This window comes from Schistocerca serialis, chromosome 11, assembly GCF_023864345.2.
Source record: "Schistocerca serialis cubense isolate TAMUIC-IGC-003099 chromosome 11, iqSchSeri2.2, whole genome shotgun sequence".
Taxonomy (NCBI): domain Eukaryota; kingdom Metazoa; phylum Arthropoda; class Insecta; order Orthoptera; family Acrididae; genus Schistocerca; species Schistocerca serialis.
In genome coordinates this window covers 162,246,166-162,258,609 of record NC_064648.1, presented here as the reverse complement: position 1 = coordinate 162,258,609, position 12,444 = coordinate 162,246,166, and the positions used below count along the sequence as shown (strand labels likewise).

Below are 12,444 nucleotides of genomic sequence, written 5' to 3'. Positions count from 1 at the left end.
GGCGGCCTGACCAGCCGCTCTGCTCTGCCCTCTCTGACTCTCCACACACACCGTTTCAAAATCAGTCTTCGGAAATCAGTTTCCTGATCAAGTACGATTCAGTTCTAAACAACAAAAATAGAATTTGAAGATTCCCGAGCGCCATTAAGCAATACTGGTTTTTTATTTACTAATAACGCCAAAATGCGGATCTCCGTAATTAAAAGTTTGTAGTAAACTGAAAAATTACTGACATTCAGATGAAGAAACTATAAATTCTTCATTTGTGTGGCCATAGTGTCCGTAGTTGCTTCATAATTCTCGAGTGTATTTTTGTTCTGTCGTTGCAACTACAAAAATGCGTGAGTTTTTTCACCGGACACGTTTCGCTTTATTGAGGTACAGCTGAGAATGTTTCTCCTCAACAAAGCGAAACGCGTCTGGTGAAAAAAAGTCACGCATTTTTGTAGTTGCAACGACAGAACAAAAATACCTTCAAGAAGAAACTGTAGTGTACACCAACAGTACTATTCAATGTCGAGCAATCAGCTTGTATTTCATTTAAAATTTGAAAACTCGCACTTTTTTGTACCGGATTTTAACTTCTTGTGATTACGCGTGTTTTCATACGATTAGAAATCAAAAATAAAAATTTTCTATTTTCGTTAATTAAAACGCCAAACTGATTATAAAATTATAAGCTACATAATACAGAATGTTCCTGGCGAGAACTGCATTACAGTTTACACTAGTTTAAGATTACAACGGTACGTTCTCACATCCAGGCATTTTGATTTGAAATGCTCACAATGTTTTGTACTTAAAGGCGTGCGAACCCTTGAAGGCCATATTTTCGGGTGTAATTCGAAGTGTGTCGCACTACTGTAGTAAACAGATCTCTGAACGCTGCACTTGAATTTTTTATTTTTGAAGAAAGTTAGCCACACGATTACCCTCGTAGTGCGTCCCACTATTTCGCGTGAATCGGTGCGAGGTTCACCTTTCAGTTAGCGCACTTCATCACGAAGGATAATTTAACGTTTTCTTCAACCCGAAGGGAGTTTGAGAAGAAACAGTCTGTGTGAGCTACACGGCAGCCGCCAGATGTAACGCTATCGAAATTTCAGCAGACCTGTTACCAGTGGACGTGGAAAATATAGTTACGAAACTTTATTCGTACTTCACCCTTCTCTTCCTGATGATGCTTTGTATAAAAACGGCAATTCTGAAAAAGTTTGTCAACTCTAGAAGATCATCGCCGGTAAAACGAACCCATTTGCTTCTGAAAGAACTCCCAGTAACTATTCAAACTACTTGAAGAATGTCCTAATACTTGTGAAAAAGAGGATTCCACTGTTTTCCGACTCCAAACTTCAATGTCTCGGCTTCAAAGAATGTCATTTCACTATCGTCAGATGTCTGAGTTCCACTCATCTACCACTAACAGACTGCCTCAGTTTGCACGTGTAGCTGTAAATACGTCAGTATCATCCGGTGGACGCAATGAATACAAATGCCAATGTTCTTTGACGACATATGTAATCCCAAGTACGGGCATTACCGAGACACTTGGGTGAGAAAAAACGGCAGGAGTTTTGTAAGTGGAAAGTACAGTTAAGGAAACGATCGGTATTTTAGACACAGAACCTGCACAGAAGCCTTAGGCGAATGATAAATACATACAGGCAGACCACTTAAACTGGAATCATTAAAAATTTTAGGAATCCAAAGTATTCGCGAGTTGAAACGAGAAACAAAATTAGATAACTGGGACAGAGAAAATGGGAGTTCAACTTGGAATCGACCAAAGTACATGTAGGAACAAATGTGGATGAATAGCGGCTCAAGAAAGTGCAGAAGAAATCTACAGCAGAATTCCTGCGTCTGTGATAAATAAAAATTAAGATGCACTGGGATAAAAAAAAGAAAAGAAAATGAGAACGAGAATGGCCCGAAACTACGAAAGACGCTATGACAATACAATGCATCTTCTACACCAGTATCTTCATCTACATTTACCTCCATACTGTGCAAACCACCGTGGCAGAGAGTACGTCCCACAACACCAGTTGTCAGGGTTTCTTCCTGTTCCATTCACGTATGGAGCGCGGGAAGAATGACTGATGACTTTATAGGTGTAGCAACTATTCTAATCTTATCCTCACGATCTCTACGTGAGCGATACGTAGGGGTTTGTAGTACATTCCTATCACCACCACCTGAAGCAGCTCTCTGAAACTTTGTTAACAGACTATCCGGGACAGTTTGGGTCTGCCTTTGAGAGTCTGCAAGTTCAGTTCCTTGCGTATCTCAGTTACACTCCCACGGGTGAGAGAAACCTGTGAGCATTGGTGCTGCCCTTCTCTGTATACGTTCAGTGTCCCTTGTTAGTGCTATTTGGTGCGGGTCCCACACACTTGAGCAGTATTCTAGAACCGGTGGTACGAGTGGTTTGTAAGCAAAGTTCTTCGCACGCTGACTGCTCTCCACCAGTATTTTACCAGTAAACTGAAGTCTGTCACCTGCTTTACCCATAAATTCCATTTCATACCAGGTACTTTTTATGTGTCGGCCGATTCCGACAGTGACTCGATGATATAGTCGTAGAATACTATTTTTTCGTTTTCTGGAGGCACAGTTTTACATTTATGAACATTTAAATCAAGTTGCCGTCTTTCCACCGTTATGAAATCTTATCAAGATCTGACTGAATATTTATGCAGCTTCTTTCAGACAATACATCATAGATAACTGGATCATCTGAAAAAAGTCTGAGGTTACTGTTAATATTTCGTCTTAGCGGTGTGCTCTGACATTGCAGCTGTGTGAATGGCAACCTACAGTTCACAGGAGTTTCTGCAAACGTGACATTTTGACGACAGAAGTTTTGCATTCGTGTAGATCGAGTTGTGGATAAGGGAGAGATTAAATTGTTGGCAAGAATTGGCTCCGAAACATATTGAAAAAGTTGTGCCAACTTTTTTGGTAATATGCCTTCATCAACACGAAAAGTGAGACCTCTTACTGATTCAGAAGCCGGAAGTATCTGCAGCTAGTCACCAGAGAATCCAGTAAGGCGCTCATTAAAGTGTCTCGATACAATAAGTTTATTTTTAAAAGCTCTGAAAGCTAGTGTGAGTAGTTGGCCTGTGATCAGAAAGGCCGGGCAGCCATTCTAACAGACCAAGTAAACCATCAGCTGACTTACCTTGTGTCCAATGAGTAAAGCCTTTTCGAACCCTCAACACAGCTAGCATATAGAAAACACGCCACTATCGGTAACGTTTGTTGTAATAAAATGAAGAAATGCGTAATATTGGTGGTTGAAGATGTACTTTAATCGTAAACGTTTATCCGGGAAAAAAGTGGCCTAAAAAAATAGCCCGTAAATTGTCTTTTTTACACTTTACATCTGGCTACATTTTATGTATGGCTCAGACTACGTTACCTTTTTGTTCTGTTGCACGAGTGTCAGTTATATGCTTTTTATTTTGAATGGCGCAATTTGCTTTGCCGGATGATCAACATGTGAATATTTATTAGCATTTGCAATGCAAGTTTGCAATGACAACCCAGAAAAAAAAAAACACACACACACACACACACACACACACACACACACACACACACAGAGAGAGAGAGAGAGAGAGAGAGAGAGAACTACTATATGTACACATTATCGAATATTTAAGAACATACTGCAATTAACTCAATAAAAAAGTCGCAGAAACTTTACAAACGTGAAGGTGAGATGGTAGGACGCGAGTCACCTCCGTAGCTACCCTCTGCTCTTTAACTCAACGCTTACAACCGCTGGAAGATCAGCCCCCGCACCGTAAACTGAATGTAATGAAGGCTTTAGCAGCCGATACTTCCTTACATGACGTCTGATTATAACACATAAGAAAGAATGTGACGTGTTTTTATAAATCTTCCATGTACCGTTGCCTTGAAACGGTGCTGTTTCATAATACGGAATTTAGGACCTCATATCCAGTAGCAGCCATGACAAATGATTACTTTTTTTGATGCATAAACAATTATAACGGTCACGTGCAAATTTCGTCAACTCACTGGGTAAAAGTATGATAAGTTTCTTTTTTTTAACCATTCTTGACGGCCCACATCAAGTCTGGTCTTCCGCCATTTCCTTTGTTTGTCTCCACAGGAACACAGCCGACCAAGCGATCAGAAGAGCAGAACCGTTGTTCCAGCTCCACTTACTAGAAACGCTGTCCAATGCTCGTACTGCATGCCTGGACTGCATAGTTGCGAAGGACGTTTCCGTTTTCCAATACCAATGTACCCCAAAATGTATCACTAAGAGTTTCGTGGCGTGCAATTTAGTAAGGACTACGAAATGCGCCACTTAAGCTTCGCGGAAACTGAATATAACCTGGCGTCTACTGCGGCTGCTGTTTCCCACCAACCACAACACGACACAACTGAAGTCATGGGAAAAGTCACTGACGTCCCACTAATTGTAAATGACGGGAAAATTCTCCGTGCAACTTCGTATGCATTACGTAGCTAAAAATGAAATTTCCATCCCGATGACAAATTTATTACTGTCTGTTCATTTGCATACTGATGAGTGAACCATCATTTGAATTCTGGGTTCCATATAACACTTTACAGGTTTGCATCAGAAGATCACACGATCAGAAGAAACACCTAAAGAGGGAATAGTAAAGATATTGTTTTCCGACGCAGACTGGATGCACATTTAACAGCACATGACGATTCTTGCTGCACGAATTTCGTGAAAGGAAATACGGACCAGTACTCTATAAGATGTGTCCAGACTAGGAATAAGAAAATACCGCACCTGTTGCTACCGCTGCCCATCTTCTTTGACCGACGACGAAAACGCCGGATAAACCACTCACCAAAACGCAGTATGCGTAAAATACGTGTAGTAAGAAGGACTATTTAGTTTGTTTCCATCACAGCACATTCATACACTTCACCAAATCACAAACTCTCCCGTTTCAGTCTCAGCTGCAGAAACGTGTCAGCACACCCCGCCTTCCAAGCAACAACGTGGGAGGGAAACGAAGGTCGCTGTTGTGTTCTGCCTCTGTGCTGGGAGTAGAGAGAGAGCCCCGTGAAACTACGACACACGTCAAAGCCAGTGTGTGGCATCGCTAGGACACTCGGTGGGGAGTCTTGTTTTACGGTACGTGGTTGTGCCCTAGCAGTTTAAGATTTTAGTTTGGGAAACATGATATAAACGGCAAAGTGCGTTGAATGTATTGCAAATCTGGACATCGGAATATACTCCGTCGATCACATTAAACTTCATGTAAACATTACACTACGCACTCTTCCGCGTTTGCTGGAACCTCTTTGGATTTAGTTTCAGGTGGAGCAGATGCCAAGCGGTCACAAGTGCAATCATGTACGATGATGAGGTTTCGTTTTATGCTGTGCGTATCGACTTGTGCTGTAATACGGGGCAACAGCTTTACCGGCGCGTTTAGCTTTGACAGCACTGGCCGGGCAATTGGTCCAGCTAACGTGCACTGAAGTGAGCAGTGGCAGTTCGGACGTAGAAAGAGACGAGCAGAGGACAACACAGCTTTGGATGTGAATTTTAAACAGAAGGAAATAATATATGGTAAAACTCGGGTGATTTTCTCCTCAGGTGACCGGACGGAAAATATAACATGCCATCGTTATTAGCGAACATAGTATTTTAATTAAAAGCAAGAGTGATGAAAATTCGTGACTAACGAGGGTAATTTTTCTACATGAGCTGAGTGTGGCGTAAAAGCGCACTGTAGTTGCGCAATGTAGTAAAATACGTAAGCCACTGAAGGTATCGGAGTCAGTTGTCTGGTAATCTCTGAACTCCTTCCACATCGGACACCGCTGAACACACTTCAGTACAGCTAGGTTGATAACGAGTCTATCAGAGACAGAACCCCAAGCCACAAAAATGTCCACATTTCCTCCTCCTCCTCTTTCGTGACGTGCTGTTCTGCAGTTCGCCATCGTTTGGCAGCGACGTATCACAAAGCTTCGCGCATTAGTTGCAGTACGTTTGACAGCGTAATGTCTTGTTATTTCTCGCGACAAATCCCTTACCTTGGCTCCATATCAATTCTGTCGGGTTCAGACTGCAGTGTTACGACCACAACTCTAAAAATAATCTATTTGTACAGCGTGCTCGACGCCGTCAAAATTGTCTTCCATGTTCCTGCGCCATTTATCACTCTGGCTCATGTGAGACCACATCTGTCCTACAAAACAATGGGCATATTCAAACATTACTTTTTAATTTTTCACCAAAAAATTAAATCACGTAATGTTTTATCTTCAACCATATATTGCAATCTTTTATAATATATCTGTAATTAAGAATGTATACTTGCAATGAAAACCAGAAATTTTCGTGTGATATGTAATTGTAAACTACAAGATCTGCATTTTCTTAAAATTGGTGATGCGCAAGTTAATTGCCATATATGCCGCAAAACGGTATCAACCAAAACCACTAAAAATAAACGCAAAATGTACCTACTTAAAACAGCAGATAAAAATTCGCTTGATGCCTTCCTAAGATTGTCTCCATTCCTCCCAAGCTAATTATGTAAGTTTAGACCAGATATGGCTCAAATTCAAAGATACAGTATCGACAGCAAGATATTCATATCATCTAACTTAATAAGAGACGGGACTGATCCATCATGGTACACAAAACACATCAGAACACTGCTGCAGAAGCAACGAAAAAAGCATGCCAAATTCAGAAGAACGCAAAATCCCCAAGACTGGCTAAGTTTCACTGAAGCTCGAAATTTAGTGCGGACGTCTATGCGAGATGCTTTTAATAGTTTCCACAATGAATTATGGTATCAAAATATGGTAGAAAACCCAAAGAGATTCTGGTCGTATGTAAAGTACACCAGTGGAAAAAACAGTCGACACCGCGATAGCGATGGAAAAGTTACCGATGATGGTGCCACTGAAAAACCACAGCAGCTGTTAGCATGAGTGACATAAAAGTAGGTAGCTTAGGTGTTGCGATACAACTCAAATCACTTAAGAAAGGCAATTCTTCCGGTCCAGATGGTGTACCAATCAGGTTCCTTTAAGAGTATGCAGATACAATACCGCCTTTCTTGGCAATCACATACAATTGCTCACTTGACGAAAGGTCTGTTCCTAAAGACTGGAAAGTAGCACAGGTCACACCAATACTCAAGGAAGGAAATAGGAGTAATCCATTTAATTACAGACCCATATCACTGACCTCAATCTGCAGGAGGATTCTGGAGCACACAATGTACTTTAACATTATAAATCACCTTGAAGAAAATGACTTATTGATACATAACCAACACGGATCCAGAAAATATCGTTCTTGTACAACACAGCTAGCTCTTTATTCCGATGAAGTAATGAGTGCTGCCGACAAGGGATGTCAGATCGATTCCATATTCCTAGATTTCCAGAAGGCTTGATACCGTTCCTCACAGGCGACTATTAATCAAATTGCGTGCATATGGAGTATCGTCTCATTTGTGTGATCGGGTTCGTGATTTCCTCTCCGAGAGAGGTCACAGTTCGTGGCGATAGACGGTAAATCATCGAGTAGAACAGAAGTGATATCAGGCGTTCCGCAAGGTAGTGTCATAGGCCCTCTGCTGTTCCTGATTCACCTACGTGATCTAGGAGATATCTGAGCAGTCCCCTTAGATTGTTTGCAGATGACGCTGTAATTTACAGTCTAGTAAAGTCATTAGACGATCAATTCCAACTACAAAATGATCTAGAGAGAATTTCTGTATGGTGCGAAAAGTGGCACTTGGCACTAAACAAAGAAAATTGCGAAGTCATCCACATGGGTACTAAAAGAAATCCGAGTAATTTTGGGTATACGATAAATCGGACAAATCTAAGGGCACTCAATTCGACTAAATACCTAGGAATTACAATTAAGAGCAACTTAAATTGGAATGACTTCATAGATAATATTGTGGGGAAGGCGAAACAAGGACTGCGCTTTGTTGGCAGAACACTTCGGAGATGCGACAAACCCACTAAGACATCCTACATCACACTTGTCCATCCTCTGCTGGAATATTGCTGCGCGGTATGGGATCCTTACCAGGTAGGATTGACGGAGGACATCGAAAAAGTTCAAGGAAGGGCAGCCCATTTCGTGTTATCGCGAAACAGGGGTGAGAGTGTAACTGATGTGATACGCGAGTTGGGCTGAGAGTCACTGAATCAAAGGCAGTCTTGATTGAGGAGAGATCTATTTACGAAATTTCAATCTCCAACTTTCTCTCCCGAATGTGTAAATATTTTGTCGACACCCAACTACGTAGGAAGAAACGATCATGATAATAAAATAAGAGGAATCAGAGCCCGAACGGAAAGATATAGATGTTCCTTTTTCCCACGCGCCATTCGAGAGTGGAATGGTAGAGAAGTATGAAAATGGGTCGATGAACCCTCTGCCAGGCACTTAAGTGTGAATTGCGGAGTAACCATATAGATGTATAAGTAGATGTGATGAGTTTCATATTTATATGCTTTAGGCATTCAAACCGAACAAAGAAAATTACGCACCACGTGGAGTGTAGAACCACCGCCCGCCGGCACACACGATGGTCAGTCTACGACCGTGTCTATCACGCCACGCATACAGTTAACACCTCCCTTATTTCCGATACATAGTCCTACTCGAAAAAAGTCAAAAGCTGATTTTTGTCTGTAATCTTGTGAAGAACATTAACTACTTGTTTCTCGCCATTAACGGTGTTCCACGCTCGTGTTTCACTACGAAGCAGGAAGCAGTGTCGTCCATTTTCGAAGTACGTATGAACAGCGAGACAATCAGAGCACAAGTACTGGTTACAGGGACTGTGACTGTACACAATTTTTAAGGTAAAAGTTACGTAGGTAAAGTACGATTAAGATAGACGTTGATGGCTGTTAATACGTCACAATGTCTGAAAGATTCTTCCGCACTGACATAGTAATAAGGTATCGAACACTTAAGTTGGACCTACTTCCAAGAGCGGAGCACCACCAGTGGTAACAGAGCCACGGCTGCTGACCAGTCAGCGCGCTTGCGTTTGTTTACATCTGGTTTGCTCTTATGCTTAAGTACATGCTACATACGAACCCCGTAGCCCCACCCTTTATTTCGCATTCACTTTTATTCTCTTATCCGTCTCTCAACCGTATCTTCTTATTCCACACCAACCTACACCTCTTGCTGTGCTACAGAGTACTGAAAGCTTGTTCCCAACAAATTAGTAGGATTCTCAGCCACATATGAATTTTTCCAGATAGACTGAAATACGCTGTTGTTCAACAACGGCATAAAAAAGGGGATAGGTCTGATGCGAACAACCACCACCCAGTCTGAGTTCTGACATCTTTATCCAAAATTCTTGAAAAAAATCATGTATTCAGGAGCAGAATCTCTTATCTGTAAAAATGGCGTACTAATTAAACGTCAATTTGGTTTTCAGAAAGACTTTTCAACAGAAAATGCTATATATGTGCTTTCACTGATCAAATATTAAATGCACTGAATAACCGAACTTCATCCATTGGAATATTTTGTGACCTCTCGAAGGCTTCTGATGGTGTGAATCATGAATTTCTTCTAGACAAGCGTAAGCATTGTGGCATGAGTGGGACAGTGCACAAATGGTTTAATTCATATTTAACTGGAAGAAAGCAGAAGGCTGAAATTAACACTACAAATAGTCTGCGAAAACCAGCAGAGTCCTTTAACTGGGGAGGTATCAAGAACGGTGTCCCACAGAGTTCAGTCTGTTTCCTTATTGGTCTTAATATACATTAATGACTCGCCACTCTATATTCATGAAGATGCAAAGCTAGTTCTTTTTGCTAATGATACAAGTACAGTAATCACACCCAAGGAAATTGTAAATAATGTCTTTCACTAAATTACTAAGTGGTTCTCTGCAAGTGGACACTTATTAAATTTTGAGAAGAAACAGTGAATATAATTCTGTGCAGTAAATGGCATAACAACACTCATAAATATAGGCTATGAACGCAAGTCTGCTGCTAAGGCAGGCTATTCAAAATTTCTGGATGTGTACACTGATGAGAAATTGAATTTGAAGTAACATCTATGATCTGCTGAAATAGTTAGGTTGAGCTACTTACCCTACTGCGGTTATTGCAAAATATTGGTGATGAACATCATTAAATTAGCCTACTATGCCTATATTCATTCACTGCTTACAGATGGTATCGTATTTGGGCAATTCGTCACTAAGAGGAAAAGTATTCATAGCACAGAAGGGTGTGATCAGGCTAACAGCTGGAGCCCACCGAAGAACACCGTGTGGATATTTATTCAATGAACTTGAGATATTCACAGTACCTTCGACATACATATATTCATTTATGAAATTTGTCATTAATGACCCACCCCAATTCAAAAATAACAGCCAAGTGCATAGCTACAACACTAGAAGAAACGAAGATCTTCACTACTCTGGATTAAATCTCACTTTGTCACAAAAAGGTGTGAATTATGCTGCCACAAAAATATTTGGTCATTTGCCAAACAGCATTAAAAATCCAGCAGATATCTAACCAACATTTAAAAGAAAAGAAAATTATGGGAATACGGAAGCGTCCGATCCCGCCCGTCTGCTTTGACCCATGACGTCACAAATATGGTGGAAACGACCATAAACCACGATTCCAATATGGCGCATATAAAGTCGCTATGTACACATTGTGAGGACGAAAATACATCGAAAAACAATCACAGACACTTACCACAAGAAGCGTAATGACACTAACGGGTCAAGCGCGGGAAATGGGGTGTTTTGGGTGGGGGGCAAACTAAATATAAACAAATTTAGACGCCCACCCCCAAACAAAACCACACAAAAAGACGAAAAAACGGACATTACAAAACTCCCCAAATACCACTAAACAATATCACTTGACCTTACTGAACAGATGAATCTTTAGACATGAAGTATTAACTATACAAATATTTACTATTGTGTGTAAAGAAAACTTATGTTCAAGTGACACATCCCACATCATTACGAAATGTATTAATGCTCTATACAACAAGGATCAATGTATGTATGTATCTATGGATGCAGACCAATCTGTCAACACAACCCATATTTCAGGGAGGTGGCTATGGTATCAGCCCTTCTTTGTGGAAGTTTGTCTACAACCACCTGCATTGCCATTTTTCATTTACTTACACAAAAGACGATGAAATTACTGCCAACGTATTAATGACAAGAGATCCGCTTGTTGTGATATAAACTGTGTATTCCTTCCTCTACGCAACAGCAACACACTTTATACTGTAGGCAACTACAGATATAACAATGCGTTCTTCTTAAAGCCACAACAGTTTAATAATTCTTTATTTGTCCTAATAAAGTATTACTCAGCAGCACCCGTTTGGTTTGACAAGAACATGTATGTGAATCTTCAGTTTCTCCCAGCTTATTTTTTGATGGAACAGTCCACAGGTGAACTGCCTGTTCGTAGTGTCCAGCGTGCACGCTATGAACCGAAAGTACAGCTATGGACTGTTCCATCAAGAATATATATAATAGTTGAGTTCTGCAGCGAGATTTGTAGCTGATACTCTGTATCTTGATATCGTTCTGAGCACTGACAAACACTTACCAGAAGAGATTCTGAGGATGGCTGGTTTTACTGCCAAAGTGTTTGAGTACTGGTCCTTTACGTGGGGCACTGCTTCACACATCCAGATACCCCCTTATCAGAATACCGACTACTTTTCTGGTAAGTGTACGGCACAGTCGCTGCCTGGAGATGCACGATTATTAACAGAAGTCAAGACTAAGCCCGTAACGCCGGGAATTTTGACAACATTTCCAGCAAGAGGATCAATTTTAGGTCAACGAAAGAATTCATTCATTTCGGCACTTTCACATACACAACAAAGACGAAATGGACGATAACATTATCTGTCTTACTGACTACCCAGCAGACTACCTTGTCACCAAAAGCTACCATGACTTTGCAAAAACAAACCAAAAGAAAATAACTCAACACTACAGGATCGCATGAAAACAGTCGTCCTTACCTTATTAAGGGTGTGGGTGTAGCAGAAGAAATTCTCGGCGCAGAAACAGCAGCACGAAACCCCAACGCAGAACGTCACACTGGACACGACTCGCTACAAATGCGACAGACGCCTGAAGCGGCAGGGCTGTGGCACGCAGTCAGTGCTGCCAACGGCTGCGAGGCCGGCGGGTACCAATTGCAGTCTGCTACGGGGGCCTCGGACAGGGGGCAGCGCTTCCAGGGACCCGCGCAGAACATGCGAATGTAATACGAAGACTGTCGTCCTAATTTTGTTATTGCGGACAAGCTGTAAAAAATAAAGTAACATGTTTCTGAATGTACTTTTAACGTAATGTAATCCAATTCTACGCTCACTGTGACACTGCTGTG

General features: G+C 41.2%; 1 protein-coding gene across 1 annotated transcript in view; it reads right to left on the bottom strand.

The window, feature by feature from the left end:
• The window catches only part of LOC126426580 (ankyrin-3-like), a 78,454-nt gene extending 66,239 nt beyond the window's left edge, over positions 1-12,215 (bottom strand). Inside the window, exon 1 of the mRNA XM_050088477.1 lies at positions 12,074-12,215. The gene's annotated coding sequence lies outside the window, so the exon portion shown is untranslated. The remainder of the gene's footprint in view (positions 1-12,073) is intronic.
• Between the last annotated feature and the right edge of the window lie 229 nt (positions 12,216-12,444).